The sequence below is a fragment of the Venturia canescens genome, chromosome 9 (assembly GCF_019457755.1).
Source record: "Venturia canescens isolate UGA chromosome 9, ASM1945775v1, whole genome shotgun sequence".
Lineage (NCBI taxonomy): Eukaryota > Metazoa > Arthropoda > Insecta > Hymenoptera > Ichneumonidae > Venturia > Venturia canescens.
Window position 1 is genome coordinate 15,750,932 of NC_057429.1, and position 12,402 is coordinate 15,763,333.

Here is a 12,402-nt window from a genome sequence, read left to right on the forward strand (position 1 = left end):
CTATTATAAAACTGAAAATTTTGAAAATTATTGAAAATTTTACAGCGCGTTACTGGAATAGATATTTTTCATTAACGCAGTCCCTGCAGTCAAATATATCCGGTGGTTTTTACAGTGAATTTCACGCTAAATATTATACCCTTTATTCTCCCCGTGTGAGGTGAAATTCATGTGATTTCTTATTCTCGTGCTACCGCACAGTTTTCTCTTGTTTACGACTCTTTGACATCATTTCTTTGCAGCTCTACCATTGGAAGATTAATCTTCCAGCGTTACGGCGCTGAAGTTTCCAACGTTGGAGTCCAACGAAATGAACGAAAAAAACGTTTGTAATTCACCAATTTTTTATTTCACGAATCGTTGGTGCAGCTTGAAAAACTGCGAATCGCAAATTTGGCAGGGAACAAAATAGGGGAATTACTGGAATTATTGGAGAGTTTTTTTCGATCATTTCGTTGGACTCCAACGTTGGAAACTTCAGCGTCGTTCCAGCGTTCCGGAAAGGGGATTCGCGCCGCGACAAATATTAGCGTATAATTAACCCTAGAACGCATGACTGGGGTGTGAGCACACCCCACGCGAACTTCAAACTACACTCCCGTCCTAACAAGCGACATTATCGACTGATTATCGACCGATTTTTTTATATATAAATTCAATTGAAATTAGTTTCATCGTACATCATTCTTTTCGTTATAAAAAAACGAAGAAAATGGTGTAGGATAAAGTCAGTTTAGCATCGTAGGACCGGATTTATAAGCAGAAAAAGAGTGGGGTGCGTTCAAACCCCGGTCATGAGGTTGAGGGTATGAAAAAAGGCACATGAGGTGTAGGGTTAACGATGAATAAAGCACTCACTCAAACAGAAAAAAGTTCTCTTTTGGACGAAGGTATAAACGAATGAGCATCTCAATCTCAACAACTGCTCGCCAGTTTCTTACCTGGAACACATAGAAATTTCAAATACGTTAGAAATTTATAGATCTAATCGTTCGGAGCGAAATTTTCGCAGGGAGAATGGAAATTATTTGCGTGACTGAACAAAAAGCTCCGCAGTTACGGGGCTCTCGAAATGCATCGAGAAATTTTCATTGTGGTTCATTGCAACGCGAGTACACTTGAAAATGATATTTATTGCGTCAGCGAGTTATTCGGTCGGTTGGTGAGGCTTCAATGTGGCTCGTGTAAATTACGCGCTCTTCACAATTAAGGGGGACTGGTGAGACGCGTCGGGTTCGCGCAAATCAGATTTTCAATCCGAGCTTCTGCGTGCCCTCTGCACAGTTAGTATAACGATATGCAAATGCGTATAGGAAAGACTGAGAAAAAAATGTACTTTTAAGCAAGTTCGAGCGTGTCTTATGGAAATACGTTTTTTCAACTTTTCACAATAACATTTTTTTAAACGAAAGCTTAAGAAATTAGCTTATAGAAATTGAGACATTTATTGTCGGGATTCGCTATTTTTTAAAATGATTCGGGTAAATTTTCAATTCATTGACTTGGAATAATAAAATCGAATATATTTCTCGTGAAAGTTTGGTAATTTTTTTGCTTTTTACTACGACTTCAATTCAATGCATCTTGAGTGCATATTTCACTCATATAGCTGAAAAATGAATTGTGTTTTGTTTTCAATTTCGAGAAAAAACAAAAAATTGGAACAGTTCAGAGTACCTCAAATAATGTGTAAAAATTTGTTTTGCGGATTTCTGTTATTTTCTAACTAGACTCTTCGAAATCTTCATGTCTGAGTTGGATTCTTGGACAGTATTGAGTCGTGGACAGTATCGAGAATGTAGAAATTTTTGTACAAACATTTTTTCAACTTAGCAAATGACGTGAGAAGATAAAATTTTTGAAAAAAAAAACCCATAAAAATTTTTAAAAACTTAGAAGTTTTGGAAAAACACCGTTTTTCGTAAATTTTCGAAAAAAATCTTAAAACTGAAGATGAAAAATAAAGTTTCCGTAATTCTGCGAGTGCCCCGTTTACTTCGGATGTACGAAGTTCACGACGCGATTTCTCTGCAGCTCGTTTATGCCGCACGTATGGATTAAACGCCTCCGCACTTCTGCCCGACGTAAACGTGCATTTTAAACTCGCAGTTATCCCAGGCAGAAAAGGGCATAAAGACCGGAGTGATTTTAACTGCGATGTCTCGGTCGTTGGGTCTGAGCACACTTTCTGGATCAGATGAAAATGTAGCAATGAAGATCCGTGTTAAGAGGGAGCATTGGATTGAAACGTCAGACTGAATTTTAGCGAACGAAAGAAGGATTGACACATCGGATTTTGCAGTTCCATTAAAAAAAGCTTGCCCCTCCCGATTTAATTTGTGTTCTAACCGGAGCTCAATTTTCATAAGCCTCGCGATCAGGTGATCCTGAAAAGCTTATTATTTTCCTCCAACAACGACGAAAATAGATGCACGAGAACAGGCAATTTTTTAGCACCAGCCTATTCAAGTACGAATCGCGAGCTTCTGTGAGGCAGGAGGACTCGTTGCAGCATCGGAGCAGCCCCCACAAAGTGTACGAACTATTCCTGGACGTACTTGGCTGTGGAACGGCGTCGTGTCTCGGTGAGGCTCTCGAGAGACGTTCCGTTCGATTCCGGTGAAAGAGACCACGAGCGTTTTACGCTCACGCGAATGAATCGGTATACAGCGGACGTCCCATCTTGCATATACTATATTAAACTTCTCGCTCGCTCGCTCGTGAGCCCACGGAGGATCGTAAACCAAACGGGAAGGAGTTAACGTCAATTTTGAGGCTTTTACGTACGGCCAGTACGAGTTAATGATTCGACTTCATGGGACTGCAAACTTCTTCGAGCGTTTATAATAAAATAAATTCCGAGACGAGGATAACCGTGAATGAAGTAGTAAACAATATGAAATAAAAACATATAAATAGCGAAAGTAATCCGCAACGAAAAAAATAAACGATAGCCCACGGGTTTTCCACCCCGCAGTCTCCGCACTTTTATCATATTTATGATTACTCGTGATACTCGTACGAGCACACGATCAAACGGGATTCTTCTGTATCGTAGCTCAGTCCGCGGGAGTATCGATTATTATTAAACACGAGAGCAGCTTTCTCAAAGGAAAATCAAGCAAAGGGCTTTTTCCGGTCGATCAGATAAATTTGTGTGTGTACGTGGTCGAGCAAGCGCAGAAGACAACGCCAATCGACACACAACAGTTTTATCTCCATTACTCGCCTTCTCTATTGGGCTTCGAACCCGTCGCGGATCTAGGTAAAATAATGCCTCGCAGGCTTACGTGGGTTGAACATTATACTGACATATATTTTCATTAATACTGTACACACACCTATGTACGATAATTATACGTTGCGCGTGTCTTTATACGTTCCTATATAAATGTATAAAATACATATAAATACTATTTATATAAATTATTTATATAATTACATAAATGACGACGCTGAAGTTTGCGCAGCGTTGGAGTCCAACGAAATAAAGAAAAAAATCATTTGTAATTTGCCAATTTTTTATTTCACCAAGTGAAATTGGTGCAGACTGAAAAACTACGAACTGCAAATTGAGCAGGGAACGAAACTGGAGAATTACTGCAATTATTCGAGGCTTTTTTGCATCATTTCGTTGAACTCAACGTTGCAAACTTTGAATATTATTGGTGCATAAGTGTGTATATTTTCATAAATTTATATAAATCTCAATGTACATGTATAAAAATACACATTAATATGTGTACGTGAGTTTTTTACGAGGTTTTGAGAAAGGCACACGCGAGTACTGCATGTGGGCAGCAGAAGTCTCGAATGCAATTACCCAGAAGGCAGGTGACCCACCTCTCTGGGGATGCACGTGGGATATTGGAGAGTGGTGAATATTAAAAGAAACCGAACGAACGAGTATCGCATCAGTTTGCTTATTATTCACCCGCGTCGACCATTCCATATACAGAAATTCGAGGTGCTAAAGAGTTGGGTGGGGTTCAATATGTCGAATAACTGAATTACAGAACGGTCAATATTTCGAAATTTTAAAAGTTGTGATATCAGTTTGGAGAAAAATAAGTAATTCGAAATTCTTATTCCCTATCGACTATTCAGCAGATTGCGCGTTTAGTAAAAAATTCCTTCTTTTAATTCGTATTTACCCGAAAATATATATTTCAATAGTTTTTATTTCGAATGCAATTTTAACAGACCATCCGAATGTCAAAAGTTCATATTTTCAAATTCAAAATGGAGAGTAATTGTTTTACAGACAGACCAGAATATAGAGTAGCAAAAAATCGAAAGTTAATTTTTCGAGCCTATAAAACTTGGATATGCGGAATAGCGATGGCTCGAAAAGGCGAAAGTCAAAATGGCGATGTTTAAAATTGAAGATCACCGGTCTGAGTAAGTGAGTGAGTGAGACGCGTGTATTTGGAGCTCCACTGCATTTCTTTATTTTGATAGATCGACTTTCCAACGTTTCGCTATTTTGACTGTTCGACTTTTTGGTGTTTCAGTATTCCAACCTCATTAATATTTGCTCTTTCGTTATTATATTTTCAAAATTGTGAATTTTCACAGTATCGCTGACCGTAGTAATTTATGAATCGAAAGAGTGATAGTCGAATTTTTAAAAAATCAATATTTTAGTCATCGTCCTATGGGCGATTGTTACATTCTGTTTTCGATGTAAACCTGCTTCGAACCTTGCAGTTTCTGCTTTATTTTTATTTTCGGCATTCAAAGCTGTAGTCGAATCTGTCCGTTTCCACATAATCATTCGAAGTTTATAAACTCGAGATTTTAGCTGTTCGAAATTTGAGTAATTCCAACATTTGATCCCCACCCCTAAGATTTCGAGGTAAATTTCGAGCTTCGATATAGGAAATAAAGCGTGACATGTTGGATGATTTTTCAATTGACTTTTTAGTACGAATCATTAACAGCAAAAGCGTTTCAACTGAAATGTTGAATTCCGATGGAAAGTTGGATTTCGACGCGTTTAAATTCACTTGAATTTTTCTCAGCTCGTCGGTGGCTTCCAGGCTCCGTTTGCAGATGATTTTTTGAGAGGATGCTTGAGAGATCGAATCCCGTGACGTTGCACGCGCACGGTGACGGCCCGGTGAGCAGGCTAATTTCCGAAAGCTCGACGTTCGTTACCGACTCCAATTAATCGTTCGTCACCGGTAACTATGCTGGTATTTCTAACAATTTCTACACGTACATACACATATACGCCTCGCAATCATAGTTAGGGAAGATCGAGAACGAGAGAGCCGACGAGTAAATCGACCACCGGGACGATCAGGAACTAACCGCCGCAGCAAAACCGCACGCCATCTACTGCATGTGTTGCAAATGCGATAATAACCTCCCCCTCCCCTCGCCCCCCGCGCGCTCTTGCGCGTTACCAAACTTTTCTTCCTCCCCGGAGAGAGGATGTGTTTCGTGATGCCGCGTCTGTTTACACGACGGCGACGACTCGCAGACCAAATTTACGATGCATCGACACTGCGTTACTCCACGGATACTCCCTCGCGCTCGTCGACCGCACGAAAACGCGTTACGTTGCGCTTCGATTCCTTTCACCACAGTTTCCGTCAATTAATTCAAATTAGCCGAGATCCAGTCCGATATACAAGAGGGCTCTGCGTAAGTCGTGAAAAATGAAAATAACTCAAATCTGGTGGAAGTTTCACTAGCTAATCGACCGAATTTTTAGTCTACTCCGGGTAGTAAAATAATGAAAAATTGGACAAGTGCTGCGGGAAGCAGAACGAGAAAAATCAGGCTAGAAAATGTTCCCTCGGCAATTGGCAGATTCGGGGCTGTTTTTCCACGAGATAAACATTTTGTTTTCTTATATTTTTCGTTCTTTGCTACACTCGTCGCCGGAGAACTCTCGATCGCAGAACCTCGCAGTAAATGCGAAATGTTCACATGCATGGAAGACAGACGCGAATCTGGTAAAGGATAGTGATGCGGCTAGGCTCGATCCGGTCGAGCTCGACTCCGGCTCGTTCTCTCAATCTCTTACGGGATATGCCAGTCTCATACGCAGAGCCCAAGGCACAACCTCGGCTCGAGGACCGGTTTTCTCCTGGATCGTGCAAGTGACCGCGACGCCGCGATCTCGCGCACTCAAAGTCTCCCCTCACCAGCCATTTTATGTCGGGCTGCTTGCCGGGGAGTGGGGGAAATAAAGAGAGGAGGAGCGAATAGACGAAAAGAGCGCGCGGGCACGGAGATCGGGAAACTGCGAAGAAATCGAGATACGCGGTAGCGCGATAGCAACAAAATCGAGCGCGACGTCGAATCCTCGGAATTGTTCGTAAAGTTTCTTAGAAAACGATGATACTGCGTGGGAAAACCGATGGAGATAAGATTCTCGCGGATAGAACGCCTCGCGGTGAAAAAGTCCGGCGAAATATGCGGAATTACGTCAGCGGACGATAATCTTTGCTCCGGAAAGTCCAGCATCCAATGCGACGGCGTGCTGCTGGCTTTTTAGAAGGAATTAACCCGGCGCGTGAATTGCGTCACGTTTCAAAAGTGAAGCTCGCGCAGCAATATGTTGAATTTCATATCAAGTCGGATCCGGATGACCCGCGGATCGGAGTGCAAATATATCGCGCGCATTAATTCTTTAACTCGTTGCGCAAACGGAGATCTGTTTACGCGGGAAGAGGAAAGTTTTCGAAAATTCGAGACAAGGGCAGTTGCGCAGGAAAATAAGAATTACGGGAAAAGCAGTTTTTCTACAAATGCGAAAACGAGCATGTTCTTCAAGGCCAAGTTTTTTTAGAGCTACCTCCAGATAACCCGATTGAAACAATGACTTTCCGGAATTAAAGCGCGTCGAGCGAGAGCGACGGAAATGAAGAAAACATTTAATCCACTCGGATCAAGTGCTAAAATATTTATTCAATTACATTGCTTGGAGAAAAAAGAAAATAATGAACGACGACTACGAACCAAAAGCACAAAGACGAGCGCGGTCCGAGTCTCGAAGAAAAACAGTCGTGCGGGGGTTAAAGGAGAAAAAAATGAGTGTTAAAGAAGAGGAAAAATAACGAGGAAAGGGGTCGGATAAAAAAGATAGACAAGGAGAATAAAGGGAGCAGGGAAAGAATACAGAAAAGACAACCACCCTCCGCTTTCGGTTTTGCTAATGGCACTTTTTCGCGTCTCTACACACTATGTGTATTTCTTTTTCCTTCTCCTCCTCCTCCCCCCGCCCTCGCTCCAGCCCTTTGCGCTGTTTCTTTTATCTACATCTGTATCCGTCGAGTTGCAGTTTTTTTTCTCTCTCGCAGTATTTCTGGGTCTCTCACCGGCTTGTCCGAGGCGCTCGCGATCGTCTCTTTCTCTCTCTCCCTTTCTCGAGCGGCGGAGGTAAATGTTTATCTCCATTTTCGACGTATTTACTTTTCTCAAATTTCTGATTTAAAAATAGCGAGTTCGAGGCGATTGGGGAGTCTTGAAGCCTGCGGAAATCTTCTGACCCATTTTGCAAAGTTGCTCAATATTTTCGGTAAATGTGGTTGATAAATGTTGGAACGATTTTTGGAATGCTCCGAACTCGAGGACCGAAGCTTCCCAGGGATTGGAAAACATAAGAATCGAGAGCTTCCAGCATGGAAACGAAGCGACGTGAAATTCATTTCTTTTCAACTCAATCTCACGAAGTGAAGAAAAAATGTGGCGAAACGTAGCCAGGAAAAATCTGCCCTGCACACACAGCCGCGTCTCGTCTTCTCCGGGATGGATTTTCTTCCCCTTGCTTTTATTTTCTCGGGGAGTTTGCCTCGTTCGATGCAATTCCACCCTTGACACGTACGATACGAGTAAGGATCTTTCGAGGGGGAAACTAGATGTGTACAGAGTATTACGAGCGATGCGATGACACGAGAAAAAATCCCGGGAGCGAGAGAGACGGTGGAAAACAAACGGAAGCGGAAGTGATACGAAAAAAATGATGAACTCTTGTGTCGAGTCTAAATGAAAGGGGGAAAAATATTGGGTGGGGAGAGAAAATGTAGGAAGAATGAGCTTCGAGTTAAAACGGAGGCAATGAGACGCCAAATTCGATGATTGAACTCCATTGAAAAAGTTGGAAATAGTGAAGGATCCACGGTAAATTTGATCAGTCGGATAATCATTGTTCCAGAAAATCATCAACTCGCAGAAAAGGCGCGAGAAAATGGGCCGAAAAATGAGTTTTAAACGAGAACGTAACTCGGCAAAGATAATTAATCCTTCCGCTGACAAACTCGAGGATTTTCTCGATTTTTAGTTCCCCCCTTCAGAACAAAAGTCTGGTGTGATAATTACATTCGTTTGTCAGAGCCAAGTACCGTTCGCTCCGTGTCCTTTTTTTCGTTCAACTTCAGCGTGTTTTTCATTTCTTTTTTTTTTCTCTCGACTCGTTGAATTTTTCATTTGGAAATGTCGCCGTATCTTGCTGGTCCAAGAGTTATCTCGTCGAGGTTATATTTCAAGAAAACTAGACTTTGAAAAATCGGAAGTGCGGCTTAAATATTTGTCCATTTGTGTGCGTTTGTGCTCCATTATTTCGTATTTTACGAATAAATCAAGTCGCGGACTTCCCGAAATCTGAGATTTTATCTCCCCCCGCCCGCTCCCTCGCGCGTGCTCGACAAATTCATTTCTACGGAAAGAGAAATGAATCGTGATAGAGACGATTCGAGATCGCGATCCATACACGTCCACGCTTGAAACGCTGCTACCGCATTGGAAAACGGAGCGAATAAGAAGCCCTGAACTCTCGCCGCTCGGTACACGAGCGTATAAAGCTACATAATCCAGAATCCAAAGAGTGCACGTGTGCACGAACGATTCAATTTTTCGTATGAGTGAATATCAGCAATTTTCGTGATCCTCCTCGTGTATCATTCGAAGAACGAAATATCCCCTGAATAATCTGCCACATTAATTCCTTACGGTGGTGCGTCTTCGCGTATTATTGCTCGAAATCGCTCTATTTTACAGCTCTGAATTCAGTGCAGTAATTTTCGTCGAAGCTTTTGTTTCAAAAGGACCTTATTGATGACGCTGAAGTTTCCAACGTTGGAGTCCAACAAAATGATCTAAAAAAACTTTCAAATAATTCCAGTAAATCTTCAATTTTGTTCCCTGCCGAATTTCCAATTCATAATTTTTCAAGTCACATCAATAATTCGTGAAATAAAAAAATAATGAATTATAAATCCTTTTTTCGTTCATTTCGTTGATGCAGCCTTATTGGAGGCTGCATTTGCGTGATCAAGACGGAGCAGAATGGTATAAAAGCTGCGGACGCTGCGTTGGAAAGTTGAGGGTTTATTGGAAGCGCGTTTACGCACAGGCTGATCGCTGTCGATCCGAAAGACGAAAGAAAAGTTTGGCCAAGGGCTCGTAACCACTGGGGCGTCCACGCGAGGCAACGATGAGCCAAGCTCGCGGGCTGTGGTAGCTGGAATAAGCCGATAGCGCATCTGCGAGAGCGAAGAGCGTTAAGCAGAGTCCGCGTTGAAGGTGCGGGTTGGCCCGGAGTTGGCGAGTAATCGAATGCCGATGCTCAAGCATAAGCAAAAACGTAGCCTGCTCGTGTTCGGCAACCCGAAGGGCCGCTAGCCCGGCGGAACTTGGCGAAGGATCCACCTCGGATTTCGGATCGGCAACGCTCCCGTGGAGTTGAACACAAAAGCATCGAGCATCGAGCGAGAGCATTCGATAATGAATAGATAAAAATGGACTCGGGAAGCCAGAAGATTGGATCCGAGCAGCGCAAGCAGGGTGCGAGGCAAAGCGTTGCTGAGTCTGGAAAATGGGTCAAGTCGCGTGAGGGCGCAATTTCGGGTTGCCTTGGCTTTTATTGCGAAAAGAGGCAGCTCAGAACTTGCAGGCTTAGAATGGCGCCAGAAGATTTGAGATGGTAAATATAGTCAAGTGGCAAAAGGAGCGAGAAAGAGAACGGAGATTTGTGTGTCGGTAGATGGAGCTGGACAGGCGCGAGAAGTAAGAACGGGAATGGTGCAGCGGCGACCGACCCGAGGAAGGGAGAGGGCGCGAACCGCCATTTTATGACAATGGTACAAGGGCGAAATGGTAGGTTGGCATAACAGGAACGCGCACATAGACAGTGCCACGTCGGGATGAGGACGGTGCGGTGGCTCCGGGCGTGCTCCACGTACAAGCGGGTTCTCTCTGTGTGCGAAGAGACAGGAAATCGGAGTGAGCCATAAAGTGCACGGGAGGAACGTTCGCCAGCGACTCTCAACTCTGGGAAAGCAATTTTCCAAAGTACCCATCGCTTCTCTCTCATTTACATTTATCCGGTGTTCCATCGCGCTTGTACACGCGTCGCCTCATTTCACTCACCCATTACACACTTTTCCCACCATTTTCCAGCCCGGTTTTCCACCTCGGAATAACGATGGAAGGAAATATTGGACGCGGAGCGTTCGCCTACGAGAATCCTCGCCAGAGATGAACTTTGCTTCCCAATATTTACCCGTCGTCGACCCTGGGCATGCGCGGTGGCGAAAGAGCATTTCGCATTTTCATCTCAACGAAACTGATAGCTCGCTCAGAATGATCCGGCCCAACTTCCGAGGGACACTGCGGGGCGCGAGTGCTTCGTGGCGAAAATAAATCCGAACGAGTGTTCCCCTCCGAGGGAAAATGCGCTCGAAAAGACAATCTTACGATCAGGAACTACGAAAACAACTGTCCATTCGCACTGAAGATGTGCGAGGGCGCGAATTAACGATGCAAGATTAACAACTCTTCCGCTCCACGGATACGAGGAGGGGGAGGAAAAGAGCGACTATAAATATATAATAAAAGTAACCCCATAACCTCGCTTTCGGAGCGCCGCACCGAGAGGTGATCTAGCAAAGTACAGAGCGAGCGGAAAGAGTAAGAGGAGAGTCGGAGGAAGATGGAAGCAGGTCTATCCGCACAAGAGTTTGTTACCCAGGAGCGGAGCGTCGAAGAGGAGTATCCTGCTGGCAATTGGAACGGGACGATAAAGTTTTATCTCCCTCCGAGGCTCGCGGGAAGGTAAGAAGCGTAGATAAATAAAAGAGGAGAAGATAAGAAAGGAAGAGAGGTGTGCGAGAGGAGCCGATGGATAAGAGCGAGAAAGCAGGAGCGCGATCGAAGACGGAAAATGGGCAAGGGGAGTACGGAAATGAATGGAACAACGCGAATGCACGCGTAAAAGAGTGAGAACGGCAAGCGCAAAGGAGAGGGAATGAGGGGAGAAAAACTGTCCGCGGTAGCGCCGGAGAGAAAATACTTTGACGCAACGTCGTTTCCGCGTATCAACATTTTTGAGATCCTCGCGCGGATCACTCACGTCCCAGTTTCAATTTCCCCAGGAAGATATCCTGCGATCCGCAAAGGAGCTGAGTTTCCCGTTATCTCGTACGGTGATGGCGAAAGAGTTTCGCAAGGAACACACAAGAATGGAAGAGAGAGTGAGGAAATAAACCGCGCTGTTTACGAGCAGCCAGTTGTGATTAAACTGACGAGGGATGAAGAGCGTAAAGGGTGTGCAAGATACGCGAATAAGCAGCAGCCGTTCCAGAAGGATGGCGCCGCTACGCAAAGGGACTAACACTTGGTGATAAAGAGGCTCGCCAAGAAAATCGTTCGCGGTTCAATCTTCAGGGCATAAAAAAATGGAAGGGAATTTCATTAGTGCGATTGTCCACCAAAGGATTCAACAATTTTTCCATCAAAATAGGAAGCGACGGCGCTGCGATAAAAAAAAAGCGAAGGTACGGCGAGGTCGAGAACGAGCGAAAATGACGAAGCCTTGAAAGCTGCTTCGAAAATTCGGTCCCTCGGAGCTCGAACGATTTTGTGGAATCGAGAAAATCATTAATCACGAACAATCGGATCCCTTGCGAAATTCACTCCCACCCGGTCTGAACCCCGCGTATACTTGCCACGAAATAAGTGCGGAAGGAACTGTAAAAGGTCTGCAGTTATCGAAGGAGTGATTCGTTAAGAATTGATCGACTGGGAATATTTGCGCTCGTCCCTTTCACGCCTCCGTATACGCTCGCGTGAAAACCATCATGTTTCGAGAAATCTCCAAGCCCAAGTAACGAAGATGGTAGCCCAGAGGCCATCAAACATCACAGCTGGAAGCGAAGGAGCAAGAGAACGGGAGCGGGAAGGGGCAAGAGAGAGGGCGGAAGAAGAAGAAGAAGAAGAGAGCAGCAGAGGAGAAGCGATGAGGGACGGAAAACCAAGCCAACCATTTCCATAGCAATTTCTATTCTATTTCCGTTTACGACGGCAATGGCGTTCAATTATAGACTGCAGTATTGAGGGAGAGTCACGTTTTGCCAATAACTGGTGCACGAAGGGAGGAGCGAAAGGGAA

At 44.0% G+C, this 12,402-nt stretch overlaps 1 protein-coding gene across 1 annotated transcript in view; it reads right to left on the reverse strand.

Moving 5' to 3' along the window:
• LOC122416211 (syndecan-like) overlaps window positions 1–12,402 on the reverse strand; it is an 80,762-nt gene that overhangs the window by 46,796 nt on the left and 21,564 nt on the right. The window lies entirely within an intron of this gene.